The sequence below is a fragment of the Desmodus rotundus genome, chromosome 7 (assembly GCF_022682495.2).
Source record: "Desmodus rotundus isolate HL8 chromosome 7, HLdesRot8A.1, whole genome shotgun sequence".
Taxonomy (NCBI): Eukaryota; Metazoa; Chordata; class Mammalia; order Chiroptera; family Phyllostomidae; genus Desmodus; species Desmodus rotundus.
In genome coordinates, this window is record NC_071393.1 from 66,658,927 (window position 1) to 66,673,944 (window position 15,018).

Genomic DNA, 15,018 nt, shown 5'->3' on the forward strand with positions numbered 1-15,018 from the left:
GGGCATTGACTGTGGGAGTGAGGGGGGTAAGTTAGGGGAGAGCAATGGGGAAAAAGGTAGGACAACTGTAGCTGAACAACAATAAAAAAAGAAAACCATTTATATCTCATTTTTATAGTTGCATTTCCTTGTTTCTAATTATATCATTTGTTCATATATAGTTGACATGCTGTATAAGTTTAAGGTGTACAGCATAATGATTTGACTTATATATATCATAAAATTATTGGCACAATAAGTTTAGTAAAAATGCTTCATTTCATGTAGATACAAAAGAAAAAAGAAAAAAATTGTGCTGTGACGTGAACTCTTAAGATTTATTCTCTTAATAACTTTTATATATACCATGCAGCAGAGTTAACTATAGTTATCATGTGGTGCATAACAACCCTAGTACTTATTTATTTTATAACTAGAAGTTTGTACGTTTTGATCACCTTCATCCAATTTCCTCTCCCCCTATGGTAACCACAAATCTGATCTTTTTTTTTTAATCATTACATTATATTCTTTTTTTACTTTATTTTTATTGTTTATACTATTATTGATGTCCCTGTACCCCCGCTGCTTCCCCTGCCCCATGCCCCCCTTCCCTCTGACTATCTCCATACTGTTGTCTGTGTCCATGGGTCATGCATATATGTTTTTTGGCTAACCACTTCATGTTCTTTCAACCAGTTCCCCCCTCACCCCTTCCTTCTTCAGCTGTCAGCCGATTCCATGTGTCTATGCCACTGCTTCTATTTTATTCATCAGTTTATTTTGTTCATTAGATTCCACATATAAGTGAGACCATGCGGTACTTTTCTTTCACTGACTGGCTTATTTCACTTAGCATAATAATCCCCAGTGAGATCATATAGTCTTGGCCTTTGACTTATTTCACTTAGTATAATGCCTTCAAGTTCCATTCATGTTGTCCTAAATGGCAGGATTTGCTTTTTAATGGCTGAATAATATCCCAACATATATTATTATATATAATAAATGTATAAATATATTACAAATATATAATAATATATATCCAATTATATATATACTCTATCCAGCAAAAAAATCATTTAGAATGGGAGGGCAGAAAAAGTGCTTCCCAGACAAGGTCAAGTTAAAGAAGTTCATTATAACCCATGAACATGAACTAAAGGCAGGGAATGCTGGTGGTAGTGGGGGGTGCAGGGTGGATTAAAGGGGAGAAAAATGGAACAACTGTAATATCATAATCAATAAAATATATTAAAAAGAAAAACCTGTATAATTTTTTAAAGATTTTTAAAAAATATATTTATTGATTATGCTATTACGGTTGTCCCATTTCCCCACCTTCACTCCACTCCATCCTGCCCACCCCCTCACTCCACATTCCCCCCCTATAGTCCATGGGTCATGAATATAAGCTCTTTGGCTTCTACATTTCCCATACTGTTCTTACCCTCCTCCTGTCTATTTTCTACCTACCATTTATGCTACTTATTCTCTGTACCTTTCCCCCCTCTCTCCCCCTCCCACTCCCCTGTTGATAACCCTCCATGTGATCTCCATTTCTGTGGTTCTCTTCCTGTTCTAGTTGTTTGCTTAGTTTGCTTTTGTTTTTGTTTTAGGTGTGGTTGTTAATAACTGTGAGTTTGTTGTCATTTTTTACTGTTCATATATTTTATGTTCTTTTACTTAGATAAATCCCTTTAACATTTCATAGAATAAGGGCTTGGTGATGATGAACTCCTTTAACTTGACCTTATCAGAGAAGCACTTTATTTGCCCTTTCATTCTAAATGATAGCTTTGCTGGATAGAGCAATCTTGGATGTAGGTCCTTGCCTTTCATGACTTTGAATACTTCTTGCCAGCCCCTTCTTGCCTGTAAGGTCTCTTTGGAGAAATCAGCTGACAGTCTTATAGGAACCCCTTTGTAGGTAACTGTGTCCTTTTCTCTTGCTGCTTCTAAGATTCTCTCCTTCTCTTTCATCTTGGGTAATGTAATTATGATGTGCCTTGGTGTGTTCCTCCTTGGGTCCAGCTTCTTTGGGACTCTCTGAGCTTCCTGGACTTCCTGGGAGTCTATTTCCTTTGCCAGATTAGGGAAGTTCTCCTTCATTATTTGTTCAAATAAGTTTTCAATTTGTTGCTCTTCCTCTTCTCCTTCTGGCACTCCTATAATTCAGATGTTGGGACGTTTCAAGATGTCCTGGAGGTTCCTAAGCTTCTCCTCATTTTTCTGAATTCTTGTTTCTTCATTCTTTTTTTTAAAATTTTTATTGTTATTTAATCACAGCTGTATACCTTCTGTCCCCATCCCTCCACCCCACCCCAGCCGAACCCACCCTCCTCCCCCACCTCCACTCTCCCTCTTGATCCCATCCATGCATCCTTCATAGTAGTTCCTGTAATCTCCTCTCCCCACTGTTCCCTCCCCACTCCCCCGTGGCTATTGTTAGATTGTTCTTAACTTCAATGTCTCTGGTTCTATTTTGTTTGCTTTTTTCTTTTGTTGATTATGTTCCAGTTAAAGGTGAGATCATATGGTATTTGTCCCTCACCGCCTGGCTTATTTCACTTAGCATAATGCTCTCCAGTTCCATCCATGCTGTTGCAAAGGGTATAAGCTCCTTCTTTCTCTCTGCTGCGTAGAATTCTGTTCTGTAAATGTACCATAGTTTTTGGATCCACTTATTTGCTGATGGGCACTTAGGTTGCTTCCACTACTTGGCTATTGTAAATTGTGCTGCTATGAACATTATGGTGCATAGGTTCTTTTGGATTGGTGTTTCAGGGTTCTTAGGATATAATTCCACTTCTGGGATTATACCCTAAGAACCCAGTTTCTTCATTCTTTTCTGGTTGGATGTTTCTTTCTTCCTTCTGCTCCAAACCATTGATCTGAGTCCCAGTTTCCTTCCCATCACTATTGGTTCCCTGTACATTTTCCTTTGTTTCTCTTAGCATAGCCTTCATTTTTTTCATCTAATTTGCGACCAAATTCAATCAATTCTGTGAGCATCCTGATTACCAGTGTTTTGAACTGTGCATCTTATAGGTTGGCTATCTCTTCATTGCTTAGTTGTATTTTTCTCGGGTTTTGATGTGTTCTTTCATTTGGGCCATTTTTTTTTTTTTTTTATCTTGGTGCACCTATTACATAAAGGGGCAGAGCCTTAGGTGTTCACCAGGGTGGGGTAAAGCTGGTAGCTGTGCTGTGATGCTGTACATGGGGGAGAGGCTGAGAGGGAGCAATTGTGCTTGCTCCACTCTCTGCCGTATTTCAGTCACTCCACTGCTACCCATAATCAAACTGGGCCCCTCTGGTGCTGATTCCCGAGTGGGTGGTTTTGTGCATGCTCTAGGCCCCTGTGGGTCTCTCCAACGAAGTCTCCTGTGAGGCTGGGGGTTTCTCCTGCTGCCGCCTCAACCCCCATGGGTGTTTTCAATCAGAGGTTTGAGGCTTGATTTCCCCATACCGGAGCCCTGGGTTGTGTGGTCTGCCTTGCTCCCGGTTTATCTATGCGTGAATGTGGGGTCATGGGGTCTGCTAGCTGCAGCCTGGCCTGCTCCATTTCACAATCCGCCATCTCACTGGGTCCACCAGCCGCTGCCTTGCCCTGAGCCCTCCCCACTCTGGCTGTTCATCTCCACCCCTCCTATTGGTCCGGATGAATGTTTCTTCTTTATCTCCTTGGTAGTCGGACTTCCATACAGTTCGATTTTCTGTCAGTTCTGGTTGTTTTTTGTTTTTAAATTGTTGTCCTTCTTTTGGTTGTGTGAGGAGGCACAATGTGTCTACTTACGCCTCCATCTTGGCCAGAAGTCAGAAACTTATATAATTTTATTAACCAGTGTCACCTCAATAAATTCATTAAAAAGGAAAATAAAAAGCTTCTCTCTATTCCTTGAGTGACTATGGGCAGGTTATGCAAATTGTTACTTGTCTCATTTTCCAGTTTAATGTGGTGATCCTAAAAATAATATCTATATCATACATATTTGGGATGATGAATTAATATATGGAAGCATTTGTAACAGTCCATGGCGCTCACTAAGTATTATATTATAATATTATGTAATATATTATTATCAATAATAATTTCACCAAATTTTATTATCATCAGTTACTGCAAAATATGTTTCAGCAGTTTCCTTTTTCCAAATTTTTAAATAATACTCTACTATATTTATATAAAAAATGACTACTTTTGTAGTCTATTTTGCTTATAGTTCAAAAAATGACTATTTTTAAGAAAAAAAGTTTTGATTTTTAAAAGGGATCTATGTAAATGCAAATCAAAAGGAGAATTATTTTTGCTACATTCCCTCACATTTCCTTGTCTTCTGAAAGTGATGACAATAATTTTTTTGACAAATATTGTTGAGGACTGTGTTTTAGTTCCACCTAAGCAAATCAAAACTTTCATCCCTAGTTCTCAAAAAGGGCATTTTAGAAGGAAGGTTTATGTGGATCAATGAGAAATCACATATGAAACTATTTGCAAAATGCAATGTATAGCCAAAAGATGAAGCAACCCAAATGTCCATCAGCAGATGAATGAATGAACAAAACATGATATATATATATGATCTAATATTATTCAGTCTTATAGAGAAAGAAAATTCTTAAATATTCTGAAACTGGATGAAATAGTTAGTCAACCCCCCCCCCCAAATACTGTATGATTCCACTTTTATAAGGTTCCTGGAGTAGCCAAATTCAAAGTAGAATGGTGGTTTCCAGGGACTGGAGGAAGGGGGATGGGGGCTGTTGTTTAATGTATACAAATTTTCAGTTTTGGAAGGTGAAAAGAGTTCTGGAGGTGGATGGTGGTGATGGCTGTTTAACAATGTGAATGGACTTCATGCCACAGAACTGTACACTTAACAAATTGTTAAGATGGTAAATGTCATGTTGTGTGTACTTTACTACAATTAAAAATAATTAAAAAAAAATTTAAATGCAAAGTACACCACCAATATCAGTTGCTATTTATTTTATTGTGTTCACATTTTCCCTGCAGCTCTAATCTCATCTGTGTGTGCATTTTCTTTTCTTCTGTGATGATGCTGTTATAACTTTTACTAAGTAATAAAAGCTATGGAGGACAAACATCTTTCCTTTCTGGTCACAAATATGTCCCCACTCACCAACTCCAGCAGTGCTCTGTCCTCCAGGTGCTCCTTGGAAGCAAGCTCTTCCATTACAGAGAGTGGTCTCCAGGAGACAGGCACTCCCTTCTTCCAAATGCAAATTCCATCTCAGGAAGTTTCTTTCACTCCAGTATACATGATTATAGAAACTGCATTGTCACTGGTGATAAATTTAAAGAAAGGAAAAATTTTGATTCTGGGCCATCCATGTAAGGTCAAGTCCACCTGAGGTGTGCCAGCTCTTGGCATTTGTCACAGGCAGAGCTTCTCCTGAAGCTCAGATATGCCTCCTACCTGAGCTGACTTGATTTTACTGTGGGTCAACAGCCTCTTCCACTATAGAGCAACAGTTTTGAGGCATCTGAGCTCAGGAAGAAGGAGAGATCATAAACTGGGCTGAATTGTTTTTACTTAGAGCACATCTGAATTTGGACCAGCCACAGGTACGTGCTCAGCAGCCACATGTAGCTAGTGATTACCTTTGAGACAATGATGCCCTGTGGCTTCTATGTTGTCCTTTGTAATGAGAGTGGGTGGGAGCGGGGTGATTAGGGCTAGTAGATGAGGAGTTTCCATAAGTAACCTTAGGTAAACGACTTATGTTTTCTTTATTCTCTGTCCCTTCCTTTCTGTCTTCTTTATCTAAAGGGAGATTGAACTTCAAAACATGGCTTTTAGAGAGGAGGGAGGGATAAAAACCTGGAAGCAGCAAAAGAGACAAGCAAGACCCTCCTTTTGTTACCAATGGAGTCAGACGAGGGCCATTTTGGGAAAAGGCACAATGACATTTGTATTGCTGCCCTCCACAGCAGACAGTTGTGGAAAGGTTGATGGGGAAGGGGAGTGGGTATCTTTACTAGGAGATGGCAGAGCTCTGCAGACCTCTCTTTATCTTACCAGTGGTGGTATATCAGCCTGAGGATGTACACTTTTACACATAGGAACTCTGGGGCCTGCAAAGGCTTCTGAAACTCAAATCATGTTCCAGGCAGTACACTTGGTATTGATGGTACATAGATGCATATGATAGGATCCTTGTTCTCAAAGGACTTTTGACTTATGGTGGCACAGATGTCAACAATTCCAGTAAAAAATACTAAGAAAAAGGAAAGCATAGGGTGCCAGAGGAGCACAGAGGGGTGTCTGACAGGAGTATAGGTTTGGGGGGTGGGGTAAGTGGGAAGTGTCAGAGAGGAGTTCACAGAGGCTATTTCAGTTGAGTCTTGAATTACAAGTGTTCTAGATAGGAGGGAGGGAGGGTGGATGATAATGTGACAAGCAGGAAAAGAAATAGCATATAGAAGAGTCCTAATGTATAAATAAATGAATGTAGTGTGAATAATTAGTGTGAATGGGGGGTCCTGAAAGGAGATGAACTTAGAGATGTAGGAATTTAGATATACCGAAATGGTTGAACTTAATCTATATGTAAGAAAGAAGTATTTAAGGATTGAGAGCAAGGAATTGATGTGATCAGATTTACATTTTAAAACTTTTGGTGTCTTTAAGTTTAGAGTCTGTGCTGTTTAGTGTCATAATATAGCTCCTTCTCTCATCAAACATGTTGTAAGCTATCCAATCAGTTTTAAGGAGAAGGGGAATTCAAATTAATTGTATCATCTCAGTCTTTTGAGAACTTCACAATTCCTTTCGAAAATACTTCTGATATCTTAGAGTGTTATAGAGTCAAGGCAGGAAATCTCTGTTTTACATCAACATTGTCAGAGTTCAAGGTTAGCAGCTTGATATTTTGATTGAGTAGGTATTCAGTTAAAAGGGTAGACATTCAGCCTTGGTTGGCATGGCTCACTTGGTTGGGCATCGTCATGCAAACCTATAGGTTGTAGGTTCGATTCCTGCTCAGGGCACAGGTCTGGGTGGTAGGTTCAGCTCCCAGTCTGGGCATGTGCAAGAGGCAACTGATCAATGTTTCTTTCTCACATCAGTGTTTCTCTCCCTCTCTTTCTCTGCCCTTCCCCTTTCTTTATAATCAGTAAAAGAAAAAAATTAAGAAGAAAAGGGTAGACATTGAGTCACCTTGGATGAAAAGAGAGTTTTAAATCTAAGAATGTGTTGCATGTTCTCTCAATCGATGCTTACAGATATCTCATAATGGAGGCATGTAATAGTGTTGCTATATTCATTTATGAGTCCCAGTTTGAAGGGCTGGGCCAACAGCACAGTATGAAAAGCTAGGCCTCAATGTTAAGATACGGGAGAAGAGTAACAGTAATGAGGAAAGCCCTGAAAGCTTTAGAGGAAATGTGGCCACATTCACCAGCATTTAAAATACACTCACTCTATGACTCAAAGTTTTCATTTCTCAGAATTTATCCTTCATAAGCATTGTTTCCTTAATTTTCCCTGCTGTTTTAAATTTGAAGGGAATAAGCCTGCAAATATATTTTTGATATAGTCACCCACAGATTGTTTTCTTTTTATATTTATCAAGATGTAAATATTTTATTCACATTATTGTTCTCCAAATGAGGTTCTTTTTTAGTGGGTCAAATATGAAGGGCGTTTATTTACTGTTCACTTAAAATCCAAATGGATGTCCCTGATTGACAAGTGATTGTTCTTCATGTAATAATTCTGGGTCTAGTTAAAGAATAAGTATAAATGACCCATAGACATGGACAATAGGGTGGGGATTGACTGCAGGACTGGGGAGTAGTGGGGGCAGCAAGGAAGAACAATGGGGGAAAGTGGGGACAACTCTAATAGAACAACAATAAAAGGATTCTGGAATTCAGGCTTTTTCCATTTTGCCTTCATCTTCTTCAAAACTCAGCTTCTGCCCTGGCTGGTGTGGATAAGTGGATTGAGTGCCGGCCTGTGAACCAAAGGATCACCAGGTCAATTCCCAGTCAGGGCACATGCCTGGGTTGCAGGCCAGGTCCCAAGTTGGGGGTGTGTGAGAGACAACAACACATTGATGTTTCTCTCCCTCCCTCCCGCTCTGTCTAAAAATAAATAAATAAAATCTTTAAAAACAAACAAACAAAAACCACAAAAACCTCAGCTTCCTAGGTCACATGCTTGATTATATCAAAGATCATCAAGGACCATGCACAGGTGTGGCCTGGAGTGTTGCACATCAGTTTAAATTATATTCTACTGACTAGAACTCAGTCACATGAGCAGACCTAACTGCAAGGAAGGCTTAGAAAAAATGCATTTTTTGAAGAGGAAATTTTTTTTTCTCACACAATGTTTTAACTTCCTGCTTGACCAGCATATATATATCCTGTTTGACCCATAGGTAGAGAGATAAGGAGTTTGTAAACAATGGGGATAGGTAATTCTGAGGATATCTGGGAATAGGCTCGTTGTAGATACAATGGATGAGCTCTCTAAACTGCTGTTTGGACAATAGGAATGGGAGACTATAGTTCTAACAAAGCTTTAAGGTAATGATGCATCTTTGTAAGTTTACAAGTAATTTATTAAGGTTGGGAGAGGCAGCTCTGGAAGTGTTAGGCTAGAATATAAGTGCGTGCATGTGCCTGTATTTGTGTGTGAGAGTACATATGAGTGTGTGTACATTCATGTAGTTTTAATGTCCAAAAGATACTCACTAAAGATGAAACATACTCAAGCCTGTATGATATATGTTGTCCTCATTGCTACTGGGATTGAGGTCTCCAGAGACAGGATTCAGAGTTTGGAAGGGATAAATAATGGGGGATGGAGAGATTTTTGGCACGTTCTATTTTCTGAGGAAAACCTGAAAGGGATCCAAAGGATGTGAAGAAAGCAGCCAAAAGGTTTTTTTTTTTACCAAGTAGTTGACATCTCAGGCTCACGGATTGAATTAGGATAAGTGGTTTTGGGCAGATGGAACAGTAACTTCTTTCCTGTCTGAATGTCCTTTTTGTTTGATATATGCACAAGAAAAAAGAGCATAAATTTTCATGATTATTTTCTTGTATTAACACTCTTCTAATTATAGAAACCTTATTACACATGTGATTAAAGAGGTATTTTTTGTCAAAATATTTTGTTTTTGCAGGTCATCTTCAAAAGAATTGTATTCTTAGCTGACAAGAAAATGCAAAATTTTTCTTTAAAACTTGGCAATAATTTAGATGACTCTTATTTACTGTTCTCTTTCACATTGTTGATGTCATGGCAAATCAACACCCATTGTGTGTGGCTTGTAGGAGGGGAAAACTATGTAAGTAGAAGCTAATTTATTTAGTGAAATATAGTACTCAGATTCCAGAGTCAAAAAGAAAGCAGGGGACTGGGGAATCCACTCCTCAGCACAGTGATGTGTGGGAGCGGAAGGCCTACAGAGTGGATTGTTATGCTGGGAGTGGCTCTCCCCTCTGAGTCACCTCAGGTGGCAGGACAATTAGAAGAGACCTAAAGTGTATTACTGTGGCAAACGGACAGTGAGGTCTCTGTTTTTGGTGTGTCTTTTTCCTCTGTTCCATGAGAAGCATTTAATTACCTCTGCTGACTTTAAAGACTGAGAGGTTAGGTTTCTACACATCTTTTGAACCCATCCCTGGTATCTTTTTGCTTATATATTACCCTAGGTCAGCATTCAAAAAACATTTTTTTTTTAACTTGGACTATTGAAATAGCTTTCTAATGGTTTCCTGTTAATTTCATTAGCCTGTACTTGTCTGGCAAATTGTCTTTCAAAGGCAGTTCCATAAACCTTATATGCTGGTGGTGAAAGACAAATACCATATGATCTTACCTATAAGTGGAACCTAATTAACAAAACAAATTAGCAAGAAAAATATAACCAGAGACATTGAAATAAAGAACAATCTGATAGTAACCAGGGGAGGGGAGAGATGGATAATGGGGGAAAATAGGGGAAGGGTATTCAAGGAACATGTGTAGAGGACACATGGACAAAGCCAAAGGGGTAGGTTTGAGGGTGGGAGGTGGTGAGGGGTGGAGTGAGGGGGCATGGGGGGGATGGGGACAATTGTACTTGAACAGTTAAAAGAAAAAAGACAAAAAACTTTTATGCTTATATTATATGCTGCTAATATTCTGCCTCCATCAGTGATTGTCCTTGGAAAATCCTGTCTTTTGCCAAAGTCCATCTCCCTTTCAAAAGCCTTTCATTATTTTGCCCAGATGAGTATAATCTTCATGTCTCATATGACAACAACACTTTTTTCTGAAATTTCATATCCTGCTGTTACTGTCAGTGGCAGCACCACGATGAAGGTGGAGGGATGGTAATTTGGTTTATATTTTGTCTCAGCTCCCCATGAAGTTGTCACACACAAAAAAATCAAAATAAAAGCAATTCCCTTTCTAGGCAAAGGAAGTTCCAAGGTAAATCTCCTTAGATCTCTTTCAATCAGATTTAAGCTCTTAAACTCCCTTTAAACAAAAATTCTAGATCACAGGTGGCAAACTGAAGGCTCGCAGGCTGAATCCAGCCCTCCACCTTCTTTTATCTAGCCTGGCACCTTGTTTCTACCCAGCAGCAGTGCCGAGCTCTCACTTAACTGTTAGAGAGTAGTTACATTATGCTAAGTGAAATAAGCCAGGCAGTGAGGGACAAATACCATATGATCTCACCTTTAACTGGAACATAATCAACAAAAGAAAAAAGCAAACAAAATAGAACCAGAGACATTGAAATTAAGAACAATCTAACAGTAGCCAGAGGGGAGTGGGGAGGGGACAGTGGGGAGAGGGGTTTACAGGAGCTACTATAAAGGACACATGGACAAAATCAAGGGAGCAGGTGGAGGTGGAATAGGGAGGTGGGTTCGGCTGGGGTGGGGTGGAGGGGTGGGGAGAAAATTCAGACAACTGTAATTGAATAACAATAAAAATTTTTTAAAAAGAGTAGTTACATTTATACTATCCTAAAATTACAGTCAGCCCTTTGAAGGCAACCGCGAGGCTAATATGGCCCCAGGTGAAAATGAGTTTGACACCCCTGTTTTAGAGCTATGAATGCATTGCATTGCTTGAAGTTGTTTTGAACTAAAGATGTTTGACATAAGCTCTAAAAGAGTAGGACTCTGCTTTTTAATTCATTATTCCCCCAGGCCCCATTTAGTAGAACACTGGTTGGCAGTAATATCAGCAAATGTTTATTGAATAAATGCAGGAGACAAAGAGGAAAGAACAACTCACCTTCTGAAGGAAATATAGTAATATTACAACCCCAAATTGAGGAAAATAAACATATCTCTCCATCAGGAAGAAGAAAAATTGTGTCAATATTTCTGTGGCTTTTACTGTCTCTGTCGCTTTCACAGGTCAGACTAATGAGGACTTTGGAGACTATTAAAGTCTCTGGGTTTGTGAATGAGTTCATCCTCCTGGGCTTTCCCTGCCATAGACACATCCAGATCTTCTTCTTTGTGCTCTTCTCCGTCATCTACCTTCTGACCCTCCTGGGGAACATAGCCATCATCTATGCTGTGTGGTCAAACCAGAATCTCCACACACCAATGTACATCATCCTGGCCAACTTCTCTTTCCTGAAGATCTGCTATGTCAGTTCTGATGTGCCCAAAATGTTGGCCAACATCATCTCTCAGAACAAGAGCATCTCCTACTCTGGCTGCCTGCTCCAGTTTTACTTCTTCTTCTCCATGGGTGCTGCCGAAGGCTTATTTCTGTCAGTGATGTCTTTTAATTGATTTCTTGTCATTTGTTGGCTTTTGCACTATCCCACTATAATAACACATCACCTATGTGCTCAATTAGTGGTCTTCTGCTGGACAGGTGGCTTCCTCTGCTTACTGACTCTTTTGACTCTAATATCTCAGGTGCCCTTCATAGAGAAAGTGGTCACTGGTCCAAACACCAGTGACCACTTTCTCTATGATCTGGCACCTTTGTTGGGCACCTGTGCTCCAGTACCTGGAACTACTCTGGTCTGTGGTATCATTACCTCTCTTATCATCTTTCTCACTTTTCTGTAGATCCTTGGCACTTACTTATGTGTCCTAGGTGTGGTGCTATAGATGCCCTCAGGCTCAGGAAGGCATAAAGCTTTCTCTACTTTTGCATCCCACTTTGCTGTGGTGTCTCTGTTCTATGGTTCAGTCATGGTGATGTACATTAGCCTAGGTTCAGGGGGACCATCCTGGCATACAGAAATTTGTGACCTTGTTCTAAGCTTTGGTAACTCCATGCTTTAATCCCCTTATCTACAACTTCTGGAACAAAGATATGAAGGATGCACTAAAGAAAATTGTGAATGTATTATTGTGAGAAACCACTAAGAGATTCAGAAGTCAAATTTAATATAATGCAATCATTAATATTTAGGAGAATAAATATGGAAGATCATGAGACAATTAAGATGATGCTTTCCACCCCACCATCAATTTATTTTATTTTCATATATTGGAAAGATGGTTTTAAAAATTCATTAGATTCATAATTTAAATCTTAGGCAGTTATTACTCTTTTGTTCCAGAGATGTCCATACCTTAGGTAGACTTCTTTATTTTGAAATACAACTTAATAAGATTTTCATATATTTCTCTAAAATTGAGTTTCTAGTTTCGCTTTTGGTTTCTATTACACATTACTTATTTCAGCACCCTCAAATTCTGCCTTCATCACAGCCAGTTGTTCTTTTCTAGAGCATAGTAAATGTTGAATGTACTGCAAACCACAAGTGGCAAACCAACAACCATTCAGACAACCTGATTTATAAAAGCCCTCAACATCAGGAACTATTTTAAAACACTTTAAAAAAAGATTTTATTTATTCCTTTATTTTTTAGAGAGAGGGAAAGAGAGGGAGAAAGACAGAGAAACATCAATGTGCCAGAGAAACATCCATTAGCTGCCTCTCACATACCCCCAACTGGGGGCCTGGCCTGCTATCCAGGCATGTGCCCTGACTGAAAATTGAACCAGTGACCCTTCAGTTCACAGGCCAGCATTAAATCCACTGAGCTACACCAGCCAGGGCAATTTTAAAACACTTTTTAAAATATTTTATAATTCCAAGTATAGTTTTGGGAACCAATGAGGATCCTTAGTAAGGTTATGTTGACTGGATTGACTCTCACATTTCACCAGTGCCGTCACTTTGGGAGGTAGGTACAAATCTTCCAGACCAAACACATGACATTTAGTCAATACTCAGTATGAGCCAAACAGCTATAGGCTTTGTGAGGTCACTACTGTCCAGATCTAAGCTGCACTTATTTTCATGTAATTCTCTGGAAAATTCTTTATAAATGTCCCTCAGAAGTAATTTACACTCTCTAAGTCTTTCCCCTTCCCCCCCAGAAGAGAATTTAATTTACAGTATTGTACTTCATGAGGATACCTTGGGCTAAAACTTTGTTCTGGGATAACTCCAACACTACTTTTATTTTTAAACCACAGACCCATCTGCAACCTCCTGCTGAATATTTTTACATAAATATCCATTTTAAATTTAAATATGCAATCTTTAGTTTGTTAATCATTTTTAAAATTATCTCTAGCCAACCTTGTGTACCAATGGCTCCACCAATAACCTGAACTTAAAATCTTAACATTTACAATTCCTCATCTTCTCATACCCAATGCAAGTGTCATTAAATTCTGTGGCATCTTCCTTATGATCTTTTGTCATATTTACTGATGTTGTCAAGGCTTGAACACTACATTATACCCGTGAAGGCATAATAACTTCATAAAAGGCCTGTGTCTCTGATATCTCCCATGTCAAATTTCAGAATCATCTTTTTAAACCAAAGGTCCTTTTCATCAGTCCTCACAGTCACTTCCTCTTTACTTAGGCAGATTTATGAGCCAAATCCCCAAATGTTTTTTTGTATGTATACTTGTCATTATGAATTTGTTCAAACCCACAGAATGTGCAACTCCAAGAGTGAACCCTCATGTAAACTGTGGACTCGGGTGATGGTAATAAGTCAATGATGAACATCATTTGTTAACAAATGTACATTCTGGTAGAGGATGTTGATAATGGGGGAGGCTACTCTTGTGTGGATCCAGGGGGCATCTAAAACAACTGTTTGAAATAAGAGAGATTTTCCATACATATGCTTAATGTTTTCCTCACACAACAAGAGGCAATGGACTATCCATAGCCACTGCTCTGTGCTAGATCTGTGACATTTAATTTATAGATCCTCATCCTTTTCATCAGTTATTTGAATTAAAGATGTGTCAGACCTCAGAATTCTCTCACATGGACATTGATAAAACATCCCCTGGAGGGAGGACAAGTGAGGGAGTGCTTTGAGAATTCCAGGAAGTATATTCTTGGAACAAAAATGATCTTTGTTGGTATTAAGAAAAAGGGGAGAACCAAGATGGCAGTGTAGGTGGACACACTGCGCCTACTCACACAACCAAAACTGACGGAAAATCGAATGGCAAGGAAGTCCGACACCAAGTAAATAAAAAATAAACATTCATCGAGACCGGTAGGAGGGGTGGAGACGGGCAGCCGGGGCAGAGAGGACTCGCATTGCCGTGGCGCAACTGAGACTGGCAGAGTGTGGAACGAACGGGGCAGGCAGTCTGACCACTAGCAGACCCTGTGGCCCCACATTCCCGCAGATAAACCGAGAGGGCTGGACTTGGAGTGGCGGAGAGCAGGGCAGGCAGAGTGCAGGTAGCACACCATGGCCCCACACTCGCCCACAGATAAACCACGACGAACAGAGGGGAGCGAAGCAGTCCATAACCCAGGGCTCCAGCTCGGGGAAATAAAGCCTCAAACCTCTGATTGAAAACGCCCAAGGGGGTTGGGGCGGCAGCAGGAGAGACTCCCAGCCTCACAGGAGAGGTCATTGGAGAGACCCACAGGGGCCTAGAGTGTGCACAAGCCCACCTACTCGGGAACCAGCCCCAGAGGGGCCCAATTTGATTGTGGGTAGCGGAGGGAGTGGCTGAAACCCGGTGGAGAGTG

At 39.8% G+C, this 15,018-nt stretch overlaps 1 pseudogene; it reads left to right on the forward strand.

Annotated features, from left to right (window-relative positions):
- The first annotated feature begins 11,389 nt into the window (after positions 1-11,389).
- On the forward strand, positions 11,390-12,344 carry LOC112311097 (olfactory receptor 11H12-like; annotated as a pseudogene).
- The last annotated feature ends 2,674 nt before the right edge of the window (positions 12,345-15,018 follow it).